The 22,942-nt window shown below is 45.5% G+C and overlaps 1 protein-coding gene across 1 annotated transcript in view; it reads left to right on the top strand.

Moving 5' to 3' along the window:
• Positions 1–15,791: 15,791 nt before the first annotated feature.
• Fat3 (FAT atypical cadherin 3) overlaps positions 15,792–22,942 on the top strand; it is a 615,276-nt gene continuing 608,125 nt past the window's right edge. The window contains exon 1 of the mRNA XM_051155934.1: positions 15,792–16,206. The gene's annotated coding sequence lies outside the window, so the exon portion shown is untranslated. The remainder of the gene's footprint in view (positions 16,207–22,942) is intronic.

Raw genomic sequence — 22,942 nt, 5'->3', positions numbered from 1 at the left:
TTGCAAGGAGCCAACACACTCTTTCTGGAGTGAGTTATTAATTGATTAGGTTGAAAGGAGGGAAGCCCTGTTTAAGAACACCTACTGTGCTCCACTTCTTTACAGTGTAAAGGCAATCCTTGTTCCAAACTCACAAAGCAGAAAACACTGCCTCCGTAGCCAAAAATAAAATAGCTGAGCCTTTGCAAGATAAAAGAACTTGCCCAGTGTCGTGTAGCAAACACATAGAATGAGGGTATCACTTTACTTGAAACCCCAAAGAGGTCTAATGGTAGATGCCTATCATCCCAGCTACTCAGAATGAGACTATAAGATCACAAGTTCAAGGCTAGCCTGGGCTACACAAATGAGCTCAAAACTAGCCTGGGAAACTTAATGAGACCTCTTCTCAAAACAGGGTAGCTACTCATAAACTTCCAGTGCTCCTGCTGTCTATAACTTCTATGTCATCCTAGGAGCATTAGGTTACCAACAAATGATACTGTGCCTTCTGAGGGTTTGAACTCAAACCATCATGGCCATGGTTATAAATCAAGTCCCTTACTTGCTGACCCATCTCTTCACTACTATAGAATTCTTTTTTTTTTTCTGCTTATGAACATTCAATAAACTACTCTGTTTCGAGTATGTGGTCCAGACCAAGACACGTATTTTAAGATTTGTGTTAGGGGTAAAGAAAAAGAAGGGATTTAAGTAGCCAACTTCACTCCACCTTGGCTCACTTCTTAAGCCCCTGTGGTGTCCTTTTCCAGTCACTGAAGCTACCTGTGTCTTCTTTACTGTGTCTTGGGCCTTTATTTCCAAAATAAGCCTTCATAATAGTCACTGAGTATGTTAATCTGCATCACCAAAAGACAAAAACCCATCATAGAAGTCAAAGGTTTGCATAAGGATAAACTATGTACAATTATTCCAGGTGTTGATATTCTTGCAAGGAAAGGCCATTCAGAATGGTTGATTCTTCTGTTCTGACAAACGCTACAGGAGACTCACGAAGCAATGACCAAGAAGAGAAAAATTAAGTCTGCCAATGGTATATGTGTGGGACTTCTGGGAGAAGATTCGCTTTTTGTTGGTTTTGAAAGCTCAATAGGAAAATAATTCCCTCAGAAGAGAAAGCGAATGATCCTAGAGAGAGGGAGTTGTATGCAGGAAGTACAAGAGGCCACACAACAGATGGTTTTAGCTGAAGGGAGCGGAGAGTCAGAGAGGAGGGGGACGCTGGTGTCCTGAAGCCAGCCGCTTCAAGGACCTACCGAAAACCGACTGGCTGAAAGTAGAAGAGCAGCCTGGTCTGGAGGCTCGACACCTGAATCAAGGTCTCAGCCAATCCTTGTGGTCCCCGACGGTTACAAGGCAGAGTCCTGCATCGTTGCTGCCTTACAGCATCTAGGGCTTTTCCAGCATTTCTTCACCTAACTTATGTAAACGCCATTCCAATACGTGACCATCTTCTCCTTGTGCGTAGTTTCACACCTTCCCTCCATGTCTGATTGTCAATTTTTATCACCATGTATTCCCGCTTATTTATCTATGTGTTTGCTTATATGTGCATGTGCATTGTTTACATGCCACGTTCCACATGTGAAAATGAGGAGACAACCTCCGGTATCACCCTTCAACTTTCACCTGTTTGCAGTGCCATCTCCTCTTGCTCTCCACTGTGCCTGTCGGCCGACTAGAGTATGAGTTTCTGGAGAGTCCCATCTTTCCATGCCTAATCCACCATACACGTCTGTCTCTATATAGGTTCTGGGAATCCAAACTTATCAGTAGGTTCCCATGGCAAGAGCGTTACCTGCTAAGCCATCTCTAGAGCCCCAAATTTCTCCTTTTCAAAGGGAAATTGAAGCCCACTGGAGTAGGATCCAATTCAACAAGCTTATTAAACTATTTTATAAAAATCTTCCATCCAAATATATCTTCATTTTAAAGACTATGAGTTTAGGACTTCAGCCCATCTTTCTTCTGAAGAGGGTGCACAATTCTACAACTTGGTGTAAAAGTTGCAATGGTAGTTAACACGTGTGTTGAATCAGTCATTTATTCAATATATGTAATGTACTATATCTGGCATGCTGAACATGTTGCTGGAGAGGAAGAAATAGTTTCTGTTCACAAAGCATTCTAAGTTGTTTGACCTGATATAATGAAATTCAGAAAAAGCATTTTATTAGTCAGTGTTTTGGAACGAATCAAAACAGTAATGTACTCTTTTGTATCTCAGGGTCTATGCAATCTAGACTGTGGTAATTTGGAGAGATAATGGAAGGCCAAGTTTCTAGCATGATGCCAGTTGTGGCATTGTCCTTCTGACTCCAATTGGGGAACTTCTTCTCACGATGCCATTTGGAGACATTGCCCATATAGAAAAAGACTAGAAGAGCAAGAGGAATTCATCCAGAGCTATCATGTCTACTCATATCAAATTAGCCAAAGCAAGCTACAGTGTCAAGTTCAAGTTCTAAAGAAACTGTAGACACGTTGTCAAGGAAGAGGGTATAGGAACAAGGGAACAACCAGAGGCAGAACACATGGACTTTGCATCAAACAGCAAACGTACCAATTTTCTACACTGGTAATGTTGCCAGCTTCTTTATCCCTTTACAGAAAGCATTAGCTTACTCTTGTAGGATGAAATAAGAATCATCCTTTATTATTGTGCTCTCAACATAATCTTAGTTATCTGGGAAAAAAGGAAACCATATTTAAGATAAAATAAAAGGGGTGAATATCTTCTAAGAATTATATCAAGCGGTCTCCGCCTAACTTGATAGCAGATACAGCTTCATTGATCACACTGAAGTAACAATGGGCTAGGAAGAGGATGGTACACCCTGTGGGCTTAGGCACAATGTTCCCACTACTCTGTGGGGTCATTCATCTATTCACACAGATAGAAAGCATTTGCAACATGGAGAGTACCAGAGAAAGCTCTGTGGTCATTTCTCCTTCTCAATTACCAACAAGTTAATGGATGTCAAGGGCTGTCTAGGGGCTTCATAGAAATGCAGATTAGATGTAGACTACAAGGCAGCATCCAACCCTGAGCTGACACCTTCCTGCTGTCAGCGCAGAGTATTCAGTGCTCTTCCACATCATTGCTGTGCTAACAGCATCCTCCCTCTATCCATGTGCACTCAGCCTCACCGATGTGGCGGCTCCCACAGACCTGGAGACAGAAGACATCTCGGGGCCCCTGTTTGTAATTGAATTACAGTTCAAACGCGTGAACCCTTGATCTGTAAAAGAGACAAAGATCTAGATGTCACTGTGCTTCATCAGGCAGAAACATACATTTGCTTCTGTGGAACAGAAAAAAAAAAACTAAAAGGAGAAAGAATTGTCTATTTAGGTTCATTTCTAGTTCCTAGATATTTTCCCCTCCTATTTTAAAGGTACTGCATAGCCATAGGGAATTGATAAAGTTAAAGAAATTCCTACCAACGAGGATGGAGATTAGCTTTCACAACCAGCACCCACAGGTAACACAGCAGCCTCTTGGTTAATGTCCTTCCTATAACTTGTATACATGAAGAAACGCATATCTCATTTACAACTTGAACACAAGGAATAGATGGCTTGCTTTATATTCAAATTTAATACTGTGGGCATTAACTCAGATCATTTTCATGAAATATTCTTCAGGAAGAGGAGTCTTACTGCTTTGATTCATCCAATAATACACTGACATTGATTCACTTTTCAAATATTTTACTGTACTATTTGGCATCCATGGGTCATAAAAGGGCCTTGCTATCAGGATGACTTTTTTTTTTTTTAAAGACAATGACTGTCTATCCTTCAGATTGGACTAATTCACATTTTTAAAAAAGCAGCCTAACAAAGTATTATATACTAGTGATTCATTTGGGGCACAGTTCAAAGAAGCAGGGTTATGGGGCAAGGTAGAGCTGCCAGAAAGGATGAGTATCCAAACAAGGAGCTGGGGGATCGGAGGTATAGGGTCACTAGTAGGTAAAAGGAAGAAAGGAACTCCCTTGCCATGTGGTTGGATGAAGACATCTTTGTGCAGAGCTTCTGGAATGCGCATACATGGATTCCAGGTAAAGTCCTTTGACACCAGCCTGAAACAAATCGCTATTTGGCTGTGCCTGAGTGAATTCACAGAAGCTAGTGCCCAGTAGTGGCTGGGGAAACCTGTGTGTAGATCTACTAGAATAAAGCAGTATGTGCACCAACACTTTGCTTTCTGGGGCTACAATGCTATGCGTACTGAAAACCAAAATGAGACAAAACCCATACATGTTGTTCGTGTTGGTCAAATTTTCCTTGAGGCATGAGAACTAAAAAAGATTTGTTTGGGCTGACTCCAGGGGTTTCCAGCCACATTCAGTTAATCTCAGTGGTTCTAGGCCTGTGCTGGGCAGTGATGATGGTTCAGAACATGTGGTGTGGCTGACTTGCTCAAACAGTGGTGGTCAGACATGGCTCCTTCCAGGCCGCACTCCAGGTCAGACATGGCTCCTTCCAGGCCGCACTCCGGGTCAGACAGACATGGCTCCTTCCAGGCCGCACTCCAGCAACCTGCTTCTTCCAGCTGCCTATTTTTTCCCATCATTTCCCAAGAGGTGATCAGTGGATTTAATCCCAAAATAAGACGAGAGCCTCCTGATCCATCTCTTCCTCAAAGTCTATCCGTGGACAACCAAGCCTTGAACACATGGATCTTGAGGGAACATTTCAACACCAACCAGTAACACTGATTAAAATACATATTTTACTGTCAGACAGTGAAGATCGATAAACAAGAAGAAAGCCAGAGCGAGGAGCTGGAGTACCACACCCTAGTAAGAAAGCCACCAGCCCTGCTCTTCTTTCCTTCAAATTAGTCCTTTTAAAAAAATCTGGTCCAAGGTGCTCTTCACTATACAACCCCTTGGAGGGAGCATTGCCAGAGTGTGCCATACGTTCTCGTGCTTTCTTCCTATGCAATCATCATAACATGGTGGCAAGGCAGGAGATCTCGACTTAATAGTGGAAGTTCTTAGGTTTAGTCATTTACGTCTGTGTACATATTCAACATTACATAGTAATTTAGGCCAGAACTGTAAAGTTAGGAACACTTCACTCCAATCTATCAAATCTGTTTACTATTGTAAATAATAGCATTTCATACCATCTGGTGAACACATAGATGGACTCACTATGACAGTAGGGATGGACAGGACAAGGCAAAGGCATATACATATGTCATTTAACAAAAAGCAACATGGTAATCTGCTTATTTGTGCTAGCATGAGTAATATATGACTAAAGCCAGATACAACCCTCATTCTCAAAGGATTTACATTGCTAGACTGTATGTTTGCTACAAGCTCAGATTTATATATGCATAAATAGATGGGTATCAACTATTGAGAGATTTATAGTACCCCCAAGGATTAGGTGTTATGGCTTCAAGCTCTGAAGAGAGATTTGGTTTCAGATATGATACCAGAGGGGGCGGGCACAAGATGGAATTCCACCCTTATGGACCAAATAAAGAATAATGGTGATATTGATTTCATTGGGGGGGGCCTATGAACACAAAATGAAACGTTTACGCCAGTGCCAGGCACAGAGTAACAGTGCATTTTAACAGTCGTTATGCTATAGGATTCCACAGAGAGTTTGAATACACCACTCAGGAGCCCGTCTCAGCCAATGCTAGACCCTGGCTTCCTGTATCTTGTTAGTGGTGCTACTGAGGCATAGCTAGCATAAGAAGTGTGGATCTAGATGCCAGGCTTCCTTCTCGAACAAGCAGCATCACTCTCTGCGTATAGTGGGCAGTCGATAAATGTCACTTCAATAATTCAAATCTACATCCCATTGTAAAGAGGAGCCTTGCATGCAGTTAGCTCTACATAAAATAACATAGTTGCTAAGGTACGGTGAAAATACGATGCTTTGCTTAACATTGCTTTGGAGGACCTTAAAGATACCAAACATCATTTCTCTCTTTGGTCAACTACACAGTGATTTAAAAAAAAAAAAAAAAGTAGATGCTCATAGATCACAGCCACACCCTTCTAAGATGTGTTTTGCTTTAGGAGAGCAAGACTGAACACCAAGACAGACACTAGGGAGGGACATCCAGTGTTTACTGTCAGGGGAAAGGAAATTACATAATGGAATTGCTGGTAAACTTCCTACTCCTGGCTAAGCTGACCTGTGTGGCAGAGGCTCCTATACACATCAGGGAAACAGGAACAGTTCTTCAAAGACTGCCTGAGTCTGTCTTGGGGAGCATGTGATAGAATGCTATGCTCATGCAGGCACCAAGGAATGACGTGATTCATCAGGAGACCAGTTATAGAGCTACGACTATTCACTTCTTCTTAAGATTTGTTTGTGTTTATCTGTATGTATCTGTGTCTGTGTGTCCATGTGCCACATATGTTCAGGTACCTGCAAAGGCTAGGATATGGCATTGGGTGTCCTGGAGCTACCTGTTGTTGTCAGTCACTCTGCATGGGTGCTGGAATCTAACCCAGGGACTCTAGAAGAAGAGCAGCAAGCATTCCTAATTGCTGACGCATTTCTCCAGCCCCAGCCACTGATTTCTTGGGGCTGGAACATGTCCCTTCCTTTTTCACCTCCCCATTTCTTATCTCTTTCGATTGGGAAGGCATCTGTTTGTCTGCTGCAGAGCAGACCTGACAGTGATGGGCTAAGTCCAAGGCCACCTGCCTGAGTGGATGAACTGGAGTTCAGAGATCCTGGACAAGATGTCAAGGCTCAACAGGGCAGTGATGGGGGTTTCGGTGGCGAGTACCCCTGCAGGCATATTTCTAGTAGGTTTTCATCTGTGCCTTCAGCAGGCTCATGACAGAACAGGGCCCAACACCGCAATCCAGGCTGGAGACTGACACTTTGGAAAGCAATCATTTGAAAAGGTTATAAATAAAAAATAATCATCTGCTTAATGTTCAATAGAAGCCACCATGATGGCGTCCTTCTTGGACAGACGTCTCCTTTCAGACAGAATTCTGGGGTTCTTTCCAAATTAGCCAATCATAAAGGAAAAGCCATTTGTCTATAAAACGTGTGCAGTGCTGTGGGGGAGGTCAGGGAGCTGAGTTCTTGCTCCACTGACATCTACCACCGCAATAAATAAACAAAGAGCTGCCTGCGTCCATTCTCAGAAGAGCCATTCCTAATCCTTTCAGGGCAGGGGAATGATTTGTGAACAGCAATCTCCTTATCGGCAGCTGTTCCTATTTCTCAGAGGACCCCAGTTGCTTCAAGAGGAAATATTTGGAACAGTCCCCTCGAGACTGTTCAGGAACCAGAGTGAGGTCTCAGCATGCGGAACAGGCAGATTCGGGATCCTACACTGGCATTCTGGAAGCAATTTTCAAGTGATTGTTCACTTAGATGGCTACATTTTCTTTTCAATGAAAGCAGGCCATGTCTAAAAAAGATGCTCTGAAACAGATAGCCGCTTTGATATGAAAGTAAATATAAGTATGACACTGAGTGACACCTATCTTCTAGAGCATAGTAGAGGCAAGTCCAGGCAGCTACTCCTGGAAGGGGAGCTATGCCTGTAGCATCAACCTCCGGTCCCCCCACTTCTGTAACACAGTAACACTGAGGGGTGTGTGGATAGTGCATCTGCCATCACACAAAATAAGTCACCTAATAAATGAGAAACAGCAGTCTTTTCCTGCTGTGTACTTATTGACAGGATTAGTCTCCTATTATTAGCATAGCCTTTGAATAGATTGTAACGTCCAAGTGCATAGCAATTAAAAATGCATGGGTCTGTAAAGATGACAGTGCATACAGTATCTGACATGCACACATGAAGACATGAGTTCAGATCCTCAGCTCCCATGTGGAAGATGGAGTGCCGGGACACACCTGTGGCCCAGTGCTTGCTTGGGGGAGAGGGGCTGCCATGACCAGATCTGTAAAATTCACTGGCCAGCCAGCCTAGGGGAATCTGAGAGTTTTGAGTTTATGAGACCATGTCTCAAAAAATCAAAACGGATAGCAAGCAAAGCTAAACTCTGGCCTCCATATGCACATGTACACACTTCGTTACACCTACACTGTACACATTGTGCGCGCATGTGCGCGCGCAAGCACACACACACACACACACACACACACACACACACACACACACACACACACACACCAAAACCAAACAAACTACATGCTTTCTTGTCCACAATTCTCTAACATTCTAGCACACCAAGCTAAAGTGCACTTCCTCCCTAGAACTTTTCACGTGGCACATGCTTCCATTTTAAAACTCTGAATATAATTTACATCATGATCTTCAAATGCATGTCAGCCGCAGATCATGAGTGACTCCACATACGCCGAGGTGAAGGCACAGTGCTTCCTTTAGAATCTGCAGGGCACTTGACAAATATGCAGGAGATTTCCACCCAGCTCTGGCCTCCCAGCCAGCTTCCAGGAGTGTCCCTTTAATCCTTCGTAAGGCCGTTGCTGTCACTCCAAAACAAGCTCAGAAATATGTACTGAGAACTGAATATTTCTGCAGCCTTTTCTTCCCGTGAGCTTTCCGACTCGAAGAGATAGAAGGCGCTATCAAGTGAGTCAATTTTGTCTTAAAGGCAAATAAAAAGTTATTGGCACCAGAGTTCAAATATCTCATGGAGAATAACACTTGAAAAATGGCTAAAATATGTTATTGATTTTATGTGCAATTTGAAAAGAATGGAAATGCTCCTTATGTAACTCCAGGAGCAGCATTCATCTTCCAAAGTGCTTAGTCCTTGTAAGTAATTTCACTATTTTTAATATCAGCAAAGATTTCTTGTAGTCATTTTCCCTAATTTTCAGGCTTCTTAAATAAAGCAACACTCTTCAAAAGATAGGTAAGCGTACATATGTGCTTATATCCATGTAAACACATACCATGAAACAAGCGTTGCAGAGATGCTCGGTGGCAGAGGTGTGCCCAACTGACCAACTTCCCTTCTAGGGGGTCTGATAGGAGGCAGATGCTCCCCTGCTCCCCAAAGGCACTTGATACTCTATCAGAAAGAATTTCCTTTATCACATAGGGGCCATACCACAGCATAAAAATCACATAAACCAGGGTGAGAAGCTAGGGGCCAAGTGTTTGCTTCCACCTCCTCAGCAGGTCTTTACTTGGCTGTAGCCTGGATGGACAAAGCCATGAATGAAGAAGCCTCTTCTATGGTTACTTGTGACTTGCAGTTTGTCAGAGAAGAAATAAGTGATGTGGCACTCTCTTTTTGGCAATAGTGTCTCAGGCATTCAGACACTTGTCCACATTGATAGTCTCCTTATGAAAATACCTTGATGCAGTTTGCTTTTGAGAAATTGCATTGACCTTTATGGAAAACATTTGGGCTGGTGAAATAAAACTTATTCTAATTTGTTTACGCAAAATACTAACTCAAATCAGAGAAATGGCCATTTTCATGTGGAAATGGCATTAAAGTGTTATTTAAGGTAATATGATGTATTGCTACTTAATAATACCTTTCTGACTCAATTAAAACAAAATAAAAAATAGTTAGTCTGATGCACATGATGGCACACGGCTTTGATCCCAGCAGTTGGGAATTGAGGCAGGCAACAAACCTCTGTGAAATTGAAGCCAGCCTGGTTGAACAGCAAACTCCAAGCCAGATGAGTATGATACATAGTGAGACCCTCTTTCCAAAAAGAAGAAAGAATGAAGGAAGAAAAGAGAGAAAGAAAGAGAACCAGACAATAAAAATAAGAAAAATGAAACAGAGAAAAAGAAAAGAAAATGAAATAAAGAGAAAGAAAAGCAAAGAAAGAAAGAAAGAAGAAAGTCAACTAGTCTATATAAATTTTCTTTAATTTTTTTCCACTGTTCTGGAAATGCTTTTTCATTATCTTTGGTTTTGAGAGCCTGTGCTTCGCATGCTCAGCATGGTGAAACAGTGAGGAAGATAATAATATTCTCCTTCCTTTTAGCAATAACATTTTTATCTCACTCAGGTTTTTTTTTTCTTGGTAGTTGTACTGGGGAAATAAATAAAACCTGCAGGTAGCATGGCAGTGTAAAAGGCACATGGAAAGACAGAATATATCTGATTTTTTTCTAAGAGTTTAGGAATATTATTACCTCACTTTTAAATTACTTGGCAATTGTTCCTTTGGCAAAAGTGCAGGTCATATCCAAAGTCCACACGGGTTATCTTAAATTCAGATTGCCTCTTTGTAAAGGAGTTCCACAAATGTGACCTGACTAACCATGCTCACATTAGCATGTCTCATTCATAACATATTCACTATGTCTAACGGTAGAGATAAACAGCAAAAATATTAATTTACAAAAAAGGTTTTAGTCTGGTGCGATGATACATGCCCTTAATCCCAGCACCTGGGAGGCAGAGACAGGTTTATCTTTATGAATTTGAGGCCAGCCTTGTCTAAAAAGAGAATTCCAGGACATGCAGGGCTGTTACACAGAGAAATCTTTTTTTTTTTAACACATTTTTATTGAAAAATAAAATAATCCATATTACATCTCATTTTCTATCCCATCCTATGCATCCTCCCATTCCTCCCTCCCTCCCACTTTCACCCCAATCCCCCTTCCCTATGACTGTGACCGAGGGGGACCTCCTCCCCCTGAAAATGGTGCTAGGGTATCAAGTCTCTTCTTGGTAGTCCGCTGTCCTTCCTCAGAGTGCCATTGGGCCTCCCCAACAAAGGGACATGGCCAAATATGGGGCACCAGAGATCCTGTGAAAGTCAGTCCCCAGTCTCCACTTAACTGTGGAGAATGTTCTGTCCCTTGGCTAGATCTGGGTAGGGGTTTGATGATGACTGCACGTTTTTGTCCTTGGTCGGTGCCTTTGATCAAGCAGAACCCCTGGGCTCAGATCCACCCATCATAATGTTCCTCTTGTAGGTTTCTAGGACCCTCTGGATCCACCTACTTCCCTATCCCCTATATTTTTCTCACCTAGAGTCTCAATAGGATGTTCTCACCGCACAGAGAAATCTTGTCCCAAAAAAATATATAACACCAACTAGTAAAAAAGGTTTAAGATAATAATTTTGAATGAAAAAAATCCTTAATATTTTTGAGGGGAAAAAAACAAGTTCAATGAGATTCTGGATTTGATCATACTTTAGTAAGGGAGAGCATTTGCCCTTAGAGTGCTGTGTCAAAGTATGGCATAAGTACACCCCTAATTATCTCTTATTATCATCAGTCCTGGGTACTGTTGGCTTTAACTAATGAGTAAAACAGGGAGGAATGAAGACCTCCTCTTCACTAGGGTGGCGGTAGTTATGGTAACTAAGCAACCCAAATCATTAAGCTGCAGTTCCTGCCCCTGCTACATTATCTCGCAACACCTCTTGATAAATGGCAACTTCTAAACCTACCCAAGATCCATGAGGGTAGATAACTCATTATATCCCCAGTGTTCAGCAGAGCCAAGTATGTAGCTGCTCAAAAATAATGCTTGAATGGATAGAATAAATGAACATAAATGAATGGAAGAGAAGGAGAAACGCCTAAGAAAAACAACAGGATTGTATAAGATAAAATGGCTGCTATTACATTTATTACTCTATTAGCCAAAGCAGAGGGAGAGTTGTCGCCCAAGATGGATATAAAGAAAATTTTAAGGAAAAGTCAGGTGGTAAGAAATTCTCTTGAGCTTCAAGTAGTTAGGCATGCCCAAGGTGGACTGGGTGCGCTTTGAAAATAAAGCCTGGGTTGCATCAACCTTAAGATAGTTAATGGCTGTTGAATGTTCAGTCCTAAAAGGCAACATGCATATCACTCCCCTCCCCCCACCAAAATGCAGGGAGCACCACGGAAGAAAAGAAGAGATAAATTAAGAGAGCTGGGTGACGTGAAAAAGCTGTGAAGCATAGCATAGTCTTCTACATATGATATGGTCAACGCGATTGTCAACACACAGCAGTTTTGACTTGTAAATGGACCTGGACACACACACACACACACACACACACACACACACACACACACACACACACACACACACACACACAATATAGGGCACGAAATTAGGAGAGATTAATTGAGAACAAAAAGAGAAGTATTGGGAGAGGGAGGAGAAAGGGTGGTAAAGTGAGTATTTTCACAGTGCATTACATACATGTATGAAACTGCCGGAAAAGAAAATTCTGGAAGAGGATAGTTAAGCATCATGTGCAAAGGATGGATGTGATGCACCCATCTTGAGCCGGTGGGAGGCGTGTCTATAACATGTGGTAAAATGGCTGGTGGGCAGTTTAGAAAGAAGTCAGTCTCTGTTTTAGAACTACTACCTCCTGCATTTCCATAGAACAGCAGTGGTCTTCTCCCTCCAGTGATGCGTCAACTCCTAAAGGTTCTACCACCCACCCCCCAAGTCAACTGGAATCAGGGGACTGAGCCTGTGGAGGATGCTTCAATTCAATCTGAACATACAATGCAGCAAAATTATATCTGGTCCCCCAAATAATGTTAAGTCACCTGTGCATTCTACCACCTCCCTCAATAGCCCACCTGGCTATCAGACTATTGTCTAAATAAAACAGTAATTCAGTGTTTACAGAGTTAGCAATAAGATAGGCGTCACCTCAGATGACAACCTGGACAAATCTTCCTGAACAAAAAGGTAAACTCAGTGAGATGAACAGGTCTGGGTAGAACATGAGAGGCAGGGCTGATTACTTTGAGAAGCCCTTTAAGTACATAGAAAGGTGGCTATGTGTTTATTCCTGTGTGTGATTATATATACATATATATATATATATCTTCAAATGATACTTTGAATCATAATTTGTCAGTTGCTTAGAATAAGTGATGATTAGGAACGGCAATGCAATGTATTAGCTTGGGACAGAGGAGTGCAGTGTAAGACCTATCGGAGAGGCTGGAGAGATGGCTGAGGCTAGAGAGACGGCTCAGTGCTTTAGGTCACATGCTTCCAGAGAACCTAGCTCAGTCCCCAGATTCCTTCCCATATCAGGAAGCTCACAAGTGCCTCCATCTCCAGAGGAGATGCCCTATGACATACATTCATACAGGTACACGTTAAGTAAAAATTGATAAAAAATAAACCTTAAAATGTTTTTCACTGGCAATATGTCAGGCATGTGTGTGAGTGTGGTCCCGGGAACACAGGAGGGCCAGAGGGCCAGAACCCGAGGAAAGCAGAGTGTGTGCACCCGAGCTGATCACTGCTTCATGAAGCAGTGTGGAACACATAACTGCTTCCCCATCTGTAGAAGACAGTCATGTATACTGCCAAACGTTCTCATGTTCTGTTCACTAAAAAATGTCTCGGTGTCTAATCTCTTACATATCTAGGCTTCCATTTACCCTGGACACTTCAACAGCCCCTCCTCCCCCACCCCCTCACCCCCGTGCGGGGCTGACGTATAAGAGAGGATGACGCATCAGAGCTATCAGTTCATCTTGCAGAAATCCAGAAGAGCATCTTGTTTGTCCAGTGGCCTAAAGGGAGAGATACGGCCCAAAGGATCTGGAGTGGAACTTTGGAGGTATGATAAAGCAACTGGCATGATTATGTATTCCTGGGTTTTCAGTTTGGGGCTCTTTCCTGTGTTTTTAGCATCTAATATAGAACTCTTGTATGTTCTTCACTTGTTTATTCTTTGACTATTTAATACATTTATTCATTACACTGGGATTTGCACAGGGCACTGTGGGTAGAAATTTAAGTATTATAAATCTCTCTGGTTCATTCACGAAGCTCATGGTTTTAACAGTGATGTGACCTCAATATCACAGGCACACAGTAGGTTACATTATAAAGAAATAGGTGTTTTCCTGGTATCAGTGAGTATTACTTGTTCTTCCAAATTTGAACTGACCAAAGGGTGTCCCAAGTGAATAAACCATTCCACCTCATGGCAGAAAGCCCTTTTCCTCTAGGTTGTCATGGCCCATTTCTGCCCTGGGAATAGAGACTGTGTTCCTTACTACCTACACACTGCTCTAGGGCAGGAGGCAGAGTTAGACAGATTTCTGCACTTACAGTTAAAGTGCCTCTGAGGCATAAGAAAGCCTTTGGAGGGTCTGGACTCCCATAGCATCGTTGCTTCTCCAGTTACCTGGCCAGCTTCCCAGGAAGGAGGTGGAAGATGGCCTATTCTGCTGCCAATATCATTTCCCTGAGCATCCCAGGAGCCAACCACCCACCAGCTGACTCTACCCAAAGTGACTGGCTTCAGGCAGTAAGGCTCCCTCCTGGTCCTTCCACAGAAGCACTGGCATGAGAAATGCTTGATTCATTAAAATCTTTGGTGTAATGTTATCTGTCTTGGGTCAGTCACAAGAAATACATCGTGTCGGGAGCATATTTATATGGCAGTAAACTTTTAATGTCCAAGAAAGTGTCTGAATAAAAAATAAAATCAGAATAAAATTATGCAAATGCATAATTGAAGAACAAGTAAGTTTTCTTCGGGCCTTTGCAACAGGGAAGCCCGGGCTGGCATCACTCTTCTGGCCTGGAATTAGTTGATGTATGGGGAGCTGTCAGTATTCCTTAGTATTTCCATTAACCGCTCAAGGCAAGCGACCAGAGCATGCAAAGTGCTTTATGGGGCAGTGAAGGCAGTGCGGGAGGCCAAAGAAGGCTTTCAAGGGGAACTTCCCACCTACTGAGAGTGGAGGGCTTTTTAGAGCATTAAGGCCTCAGGCTTGGGAGCTGAAGACCAGCAAGGTAAATTCCAGGAGCTCTTCAAAGGGTGTGACTGAACACAAACACTTTTAGCACCAACAGACAGACCCTGGTCCCCAAAGAGAAATTCAGGGATCAAAATAAGGAGCAAACTTCTCTACACAGCAAATCTGCAGGCCCAGGGCGCACCTCTCCAAGAGTTGGGCACCTCCTTAGGGAACAGCCTGCTTGGGACAGATGTGATTTGCTGTGCCCAAGAGTCCGGGGTGGGGATGGGGGTGGGCGGTGTCCCGGTGCGTCTGCGGGGCGTGGCAGGGGGGGTGCGGCGGCGGTGGAGGAGGAGGGCTGTAGTTAGGACTGTTTCAGACAGAGCTCTCTGGCTTGGAGGAAAGGCTGAAGGCTAGCTCTACTGGATAGTGGGATAAGTGGGTAGGAGGGCTGGTGCATTTGCCATGAATCCTCAGACTTGTGGGTGTGATCCAGAAGTTACAGGAAATAGAGGCCCTCCAATTGTCGTTGCAAATCACCTAGCTCCCCTGCGACCATTCACTCATCCCATTCTGAATGTCTTCCCATCCCACTATTTCAGATAGGGTGGGGGTGATGAGTCACATGACTTTTTAGACTGGTTTTCTCCCACACAAAGGCGATCCCAGTAATCTGAAAATGCGTGGGAAAGCAATGTGAGTCTCTTGTGACGAGAGGGAGGCACAACGTTTAATAGTTTTGCCCACTGCGCTTCAAACCCGCCTGAGAAGCTTGAGTAAAATCATGTTGGCTTCACCGTGCCTCAGTTTCCTCATCTGGTCCGGAGAAGTCTAGTGCACTCTAGGCTGCTGGCTGCAGAGCAGGGCAGATTGAATGTAGCGTGTGCGCGCTCCTCCAAAACGTCAGGGAGCTCTCCCCGCTACTGCCTCTGCACCGCACTTTGGTGCGTTCTTTCAGTCAAGCTACGGGTGGAGGAAGTCTTGGCTCTAAAATTAGTCCAGCTTCTAGGCGAGGCGCCCAGAGCATCCTTCTGGCCATAGGGTCTCCCTTCCCCCTCCTGCGCGCCCATCGTCTTCGTGAGGAGCTCGGAGATCACTGGTCATCCCCACGCGGACGCGGCTCTGCGGGAGGGGGGAGGAGACAGCGAAGCGGGGGGTTTGGCAGCGCGGCGGCGGCGGCGGGGCGCGTTGGGGAACCGTGTACAGCTCCACCACCAGCAGTAGCAGTGCAGGCAGCCGAGAACAGACGCGAGAACTGCTCCTCCCGGCAGGCTGCGCTGTGATCTGGGCTGCGCGTTGGGACCTCGCTCCGGGTCCCCCTCCTCCCGCCGCCATCCTCCTCCGACTCCCCTCCTCCGCCCGCCAACCCCGCAGCAGTGGCGGCGTCCTGAGCGCTAAGCGCCTGGCGCCTCCGCTCGCCGCCCCAGCCTCAGCCCTGAGCACGCGGTGAGCACTGCGGCGGAGGCAGCGGGGTGGCCAGCTCGCCCTAGGCTTGAAAGGAAGACCACGGAGAACGCGCCGGGTGCAGGAGAGCATCGCTGACCGAGTCAAGGGTGCGTGAGGATTTTTAGCGTGCTTATTTGGGTGTATGGTGCTTCGGTTGGAGTGCACCTTCTCAGAAAAGCCCCGGCTACCTGGTTACTGAGAGGCTGTGATGGGTGGTCCGGCAAGCTAGAGCCATCGGAGAGCGTGGGGGAGGAAACTTTTCACCTTGCAAAGTTCCTGCTTGGGCGCTGCCGGGAGCTGTGGCCATTGCCGCTACCAGATGGAACCCAGGGAGACTCAGCCCTGCAGCAGGAACCGGGAATTGGGCACCAGAGTTGGTCAAGTTTGGGGCTAGGAATAAGAGGAGAGGGGGCTTGCAGGTCTGTGCACGCAGCTCTGGGTCCTCACTGAGCTGTGGCCGCTGGCTGCAGGTGGATGAGATCAGGCGGAGAGTCCGCTTGGAAGTCGGTGCTTGCAGCACTTAGTGGGAAGAGGCGCAGATGCCAATGGATGCACTTGCAGGACCCAGAGGAGCAAGTTGGGTGCGTGCTAGAGGAGGCTATGCGCGGAGCAGATCGCCCAGCCTTCACTTCCACCATGCAGGAAGGGTAGCCTAGGCTGTTTGCCGGTCCTCTGCCCACGTCAGAGTCTTACCGGGTTGTGAACGGTACTGACTTTGAACTGGGGCAATTTGAACAGTTCGGATGAGAAGCCAGGAGAGAATTCCTGTTGTTTTGACGGGAATATGTATCCGAATGCTTTGGGAGAAAGCATCATTTTTGGCGGGCGGGAGGACTGGCTGTGCTATTTGAAATGAGAATAGCGCGAGTCTGACCATCCCAGGGATGCCGAGGGGCCCTCGCGGCTCCGCGTGGCCACCTTGAAAGCGCACTGTTCAGCTTCCCGAGCCCTTCCTGGGATGAGCCTACAGGAACCATTAGCTGTTGGGGATCTTAGGGATCTGGCTGAAGGTAGCAGAGGGGACCTAGACGGATTTCGCGTGACGTTCAGTGAGCGAGAGGACTTGGCCAGCTGGGGTCGCTGAGCTAAAATGCATCAGTCCAGGACTGGCTGGCAAAAGGTGGCAAGCCCGGGTATTTTTAGCAATATAACGCTTTCACCGTTTCTCTCCCTAGCTGACTTTTGTCGCGTGTGTTTTCGGAAATGGTTAAACATTAACCAAGATTAGACTTTGCAGAAAGCAAGTTGTATCGCTTTTCTCTGTTCTGCTCTTGCGAGCTGTGGTGAGCTCAGAGAGACCATGGGATGCAGAGGGCCGGGTGTTCCCCGAAGGGTTAAAGGCACATCTATTGGCTCCTGCTACCAGAGAAAAGGGGGCGCTCCTGGGTGTGAGTACTGGCGATGGCACCCACCTTGAGGTACAATAACAAGCAAGGCGGGCAGTGGGGGTGTCCATAAATGAACATGAAGGTAGGGATAGGTTGCAGAGAGAGTAAGGGTGCCCTAGAGGCTGAAGAATCCCAGAAACTAGAAGCGCTGGCCTGCGGGAACCAGGGCAGCCAGTGGCCCGAACCTCCCTGAGGGAGGCAGACCCATTTGGCTGATGGACCAGGATCCTACTTGGGGTATTCCCGAACGCGCAGCACAGAGGAGCGAGGGAGGAATACAGGACTAGGCTAAGGATGGGAGAGTCCTTTCTCTGCCTTCCCCTACTTCCCGCCCCCAGACTCTGGCGCGTTTGCTTCCAACTTGGATCCCACTTCCATTTACAAGTGTCAGACAAACCGCGCCAAGCACTCGCTCTTTCTGGCTCAAGCATATGGGGGAGGGCACGGGGCGGGAGCCTTGCGCCCACCAGAGTCGGCTTCCGAATGGCTGTCCGGAGTGGTTTCTTAGCTTTTAGACCGTCATATTTTAAATGTATATAGAAGAAAACTGCAAAGCCTACTGCACTCCACACTCGCGTCCCAGCCTTTTATCCTCCGTTCCACCGACACATTAATTTCTGGCCCGTCGTTTGTCTTTTCAAAGGCGAGTTGGGGCGGTGGGAGGAGGGGCGGGGAGCTGGCCGCCAGTCCATCTCTGTGGCTTTGAGCTCTCGGCGTTGTTGCCAGGATTTGATTGCACCCGCGCCCGAGTTAAAATAAATGTAGAAAGACAAAACAGGCCAGACATACTGCAGGAAGCTGCCTTGATGCAGGCGATGGAAAGGGCGAACTGCCATCTAGGAATTGAGGACCCAGAGGCCAGCATCTCAGAGTGCATGGAGAGCACAGGCTCTCTAGCTGCTGTAGGTGCCAAACTCTGGGTTACCCAATGCTTGTGGTGGGTGGAAATGTGAGGTGGGAGAGAGAGAGTTCAGTTTGATGTGGAGATTGAATTTCATGGTAGGGGGCAGGCAGGAGAGGAGAGAAAGAGCTAGAAAAGAGGGAGAAAAAATTTTGAGAAATAGAAATGATTCCGGCTTCTAAAAATTGCTGGTCATTGACAGCTTCTATCCTCATTCCCAAGCCCCAGCCTTTTTGCTGTATTCCAAAATTAGACAGTTGCACAGGGAGAAATTTTTAAAAAGCATGCAAGGGAAACAGGATGCCAAAAGACAAAGAGGTTTTTTTTTTATTATTATTACTGTGCAATGACTTTTGCTCTTAGATATGATTTCTACATAGTGAGGTGGGTGTCGGTGAGGGGTTGAATTCTTTAATTTTTCTTACCATTGTATAGGGAGAAAAGTTGTCTCCCAGAATTAAACCAAATAAGTAAAAGCAATTAGATCAGGATTCCTCATTGTTGTCTCCGGAACTTGGACAGTGAATGGTGTTGGAGTAGATTTCCATGCACTGTGCACTGGGAGGAGAAAGTTCCCAGAATTGTCCGTGTTATAACGTCCTCGTATTTGGGCCAAACAGAACTCTGCACTGGACAGCTGGCTGGGAGAGCAGAAGCTGGTCAGCTGCTGAGCTGGCTCCCTCTGCTCATCACTGCAGCATTTTCACAGCCAGTGTTTGTTGACCATTGACTGGCTTCCCAGCCTTGCCTCCACGTGCTCCCTCCCCTTCTTTCAATTTTTATTTATTCTGCTTTCTGGCAGAGGCATTTTGGGAACTTTTAAATAGTCAGGACCCAGTCAGTCTGTTAAGTAGCAATTACATTTGTGCTGAGCTACTAAGAAAACGAAGTGAGTAGCAATAAGTGGGGATGGGGGATGGGGTGCCCACTGACCTGTGTGATGTAAGTGGGGATGGGGGAGGGGGTGCCCACTGACCTGTGTGATGTAAGTGGGGATGGGGGATGGGGTGCCCACTGACCTGTGTGATGTAAGTGGGGATGGGGGAGGGGGTGCCCACTGACCTGTGTGATGTAAGTGGGGATGGGGGAGGGGGTGCCCACTGACCTGTGTGATGTAAGTGGGGATGGGGGAGGGGGTGCCCACTGACCTGTGTGATGTAAGTGGGGATGGGGGAGGGGTGCCCACTGACCTGTGTGATGTAAGTGAGAATGAGGGAGGGGGTGCCCACTGACCTGTGTGATGTAAGTGGGGATGGGGGAGGGGTGCCCACTGACCTGTGTGATGTAAGTGGGGATGGGGGATGGGTGCCCACTGACCTGTGTGATGTAAGTGGGGATGGGGGAGGGATGCTCACTGACCTGTGTGATGTAAGTGGGGATGGGGGAAGGGGTGCCCACTGACCTGTGTGATGTAAGTGGGGATGGGGGAGGGGATGCCCACTGACCTGTGTGATGTAAGTGGGGATGGGGGATGGGGTGCCCATTGACCTGTGTGATATGTGGGCTATTTTGCTAGCTCACAGCTTTCTGTAAAAGCAGGGCATCTTCTGAAGGCTCACATAAGAACAGTGGCAAGTTGTGTTATCATCCTTGGATTCTTCCCATGCTGGGGAAGCGCCTGCCTGCCCTAATCTAGATGATGAGTTATATCAAAGGAAGCAAAGAGCAACTGCCATGGAGGAGGGTTATTCAACCATAACCCACAAGTCAAGAGGTGATCTGAGAGGGGGCTGTTTTGTTAGGGTGTGTTAACGGTTCCTCGCAGACCAACAACCTGGTGTCTTTTTGGAATTAGGTCTGGTATTTCCCTGTGCCTTAGATTCATCCAGGCCACTAGTGGACAAGAGGAGAGCCATACTAGTGGAGAGATCTGGGGTTTCCTTCAGTGAGTCACCTCCTGAGCTCAGGTGGGCTTCCTCATCTATACTGATTACACCGATTGCTGAAGTGGTGTTGATGAACCTCTCTTTGCTGATTGTCGGGACAGTGAGTTGGAAAGAGCACTTAAAATAAGGGTTGTATTCTCAGCACTCAGGGTTATGGAGGCAGGAGGACCAGAAGCTGAAGGTTATTCTAGAATCTATAGTAAGCTACATAATACTAGTGCAGCCTGAGACACATAAGGCCAAACCTGATCTCAAGAAGAGGAGAGATAACAAAGCTAAGAGGGAAGATTGGTTTCCTGCCCAGTCTCTCCCCACAGGAGAAATCCACAGACGTTCCTATGCTTACCAACACTGAGGGGACATAGGTAGCCCTGTTGCTTATTAACAAACTTTTCTGCATTCTTTTTCTTCCTCCTTGTCATTTGTTGCTCTTTTCTTCCTCTTCTTCCTTTTCCTCTTCCTCCTCCTCCTCCTCCTCTTCTTCTTCTTTTTCTTCTTCTTCTTCTTCTTCTTCTTCTTCTTCTTCTTTCTTCTTCTTCTTCTTCTTCTTCTTCTTCTTCTTCTTCTTCTTCACTATTAACAATCTGCTCCTTTCTACCCACTTGTGAGAGCTGAGGACACGAAGACCCACAGTGTGATGAAAGGCTTTTCTCTGTGTGGGTTCATTTGACTCCGCTTGTATCTCAAACTCAGTTATTTCTCTGAATACTTTCTCATTTAATAAGCTTTCTCCACACCGATTCCTTTCTACTTTCTTCTTCAGAAATGATTTTAGGGAAGTTAGGCCTTAAAACAGTCAGCTTAGTGTGCCGCAGATGGAATCTATTGAGAAGATGCTGAGAACTGGTTTGGTGGCTTGAGCGCTTCTGGTTTCACTTCTGACTGTCAGGTACACATAAAATAACAAATGACGGATTCTCGCTATTATGTATACAAGTGGAATTTCAGACTTAGTTTTACTTTTGGCCTCTTCCACCATAGGAGTTCTCTCTACCCCCAACTCAGTTAGAAGGGCAGAAGTTTGAGAGCTGATTTCCTGGTGTGGAGGGAATGGAGAACTGACCTCAGAACACAATGGTCAATCTGATGATCAAAGTGTGGTCTTTCTGTCAGTGTGACTTGTCTGTTATAAACTAATACAGAAACCTTGGAAGATTCCTGGAAGGACCAAGAATTGTCTTCCCTCAGACACTACATCCTGAAGATGGTGACCCTCTTGGACACTAAATTTATACAGGGGACTTGGGTAGGTCGTAAGACTGACTTTGGTGTCTCAAAATATGCAAAGCCATGTACACTTTAAGGTAATTAGCCTTCTCCTACATCACTCTTTCTTATATATTAACTCCACTTCCGTTCCTTTCTACCTAATCTTTCACTGTTCTCTGTATCACTTGAACACTCTTTCTATGTTTTGTAAGATAAGAGTCTGTTATGTGCCCCGGGATTCATATGTGGCTAGGCTGGCTTCAAACTGATGGTCTTTCTGCCTCTATCTCTCAAATGCTAGGATTAAAAGCTCATACCACCATGCCCAGAATTCACTAATTACTGAAACTACCTCTATCTTATAAGATTCAAAGGCTAGCTAGCTATCCCCATTGTTTTCCGTCTCTGTTCTTTCTCTGTTGCTGTGATAAGACACTCGGACAGAAGCAATTTGGGGAAGAAACTGTTTGCCAGGTTCACAGTTGCAGATTATAGTCCACTTCCAGTGTGGTGCAGGTGTGGTGACAGTTGGTCACATTGTATCCATAGTCAAGTAACAGGGAGCAACAAAGGCTCTTTCTCTCTCACTCATCCCAAGGGCAAGACCAAGAAGCAGTGCTGCCCACGCTCAGGACAAATCTTCAATCTCACTTAACCTAATTAAGAACATTCATCATCAGGCGTAGTGGTATTCAGGGAAGCAGAGGCAGGTGAATCTCTGTGAGTTCGAGGCCAGCCTGGTCTACAAAGCAAGTCTAGGACAGCCAAGGCCTCACAAGAGAAGCACTGTCTTGAGCCATCCCCCCCCAAAACCCCTCACAGACATACCCACAGTCTAACCAAATGTAGCTTACCCTCCCTGAGACTCCTTCCTAGGTGATCTGTCATGCTAACTGATGAAAGCAACCTTCATAGCTTTGAATACTTGTTGTCCCAATGGGAAGTTCAGAAACAGCCATGGGTCCCCTCTAGAAATCAAAACATTTTCAATTATTAACTGGGCATATTTTGGACTTCTGAGATCTACTTTTAGGTGTATTCTGGGTGTCTGTGTGTGGCCCTCAGTGACAGCTGAAGGATGGTAGTAGCTGATAAGTAGAAAATCTAGCCAAGAGATTCATGGAGGCCACACAAGTCAATCAACAACTTGCTACCAAAGTGTCTTCAGTCAAGCCTGGCGGTAGAGAGCCTCATGTTTTTAATAAGGTGCATATGAAAACGGGAAGATGCACATGGCTGTTGTATGGCTGGTGTGACAGAGAGATCAGAGCGTGACTCCTTCCCACCCTTGCAGTAATAGTGTTTTATTATACACATAGGATGAATCAGAATTCAGAAGTGTGTGTTATGTCCATTTGGAACATAGTGCCAGTCTCATAGGACTGTAGCGGGGAGTCTGAATGTCAATGAAGTAGAAACTATGCCTAGACTTGAATATAATTAAAGAATGCCAAAGCCC

This window comes from Acomys russatus, chromosome 14, assembly GCF_903995435.1.
Source record: "Acomys russatus chromosome 14, mAcoRus1.1, whole genome shotgun sequence".
Lineage (NCBI taxonomy): Eukaryota > Metazoa > Chordata > Mammalia > Rodentia > Muridae > Acomys > Acomys russatus.
This window is presented reverse-complemented; position numbering and strand designations above follow the sequence as displayed.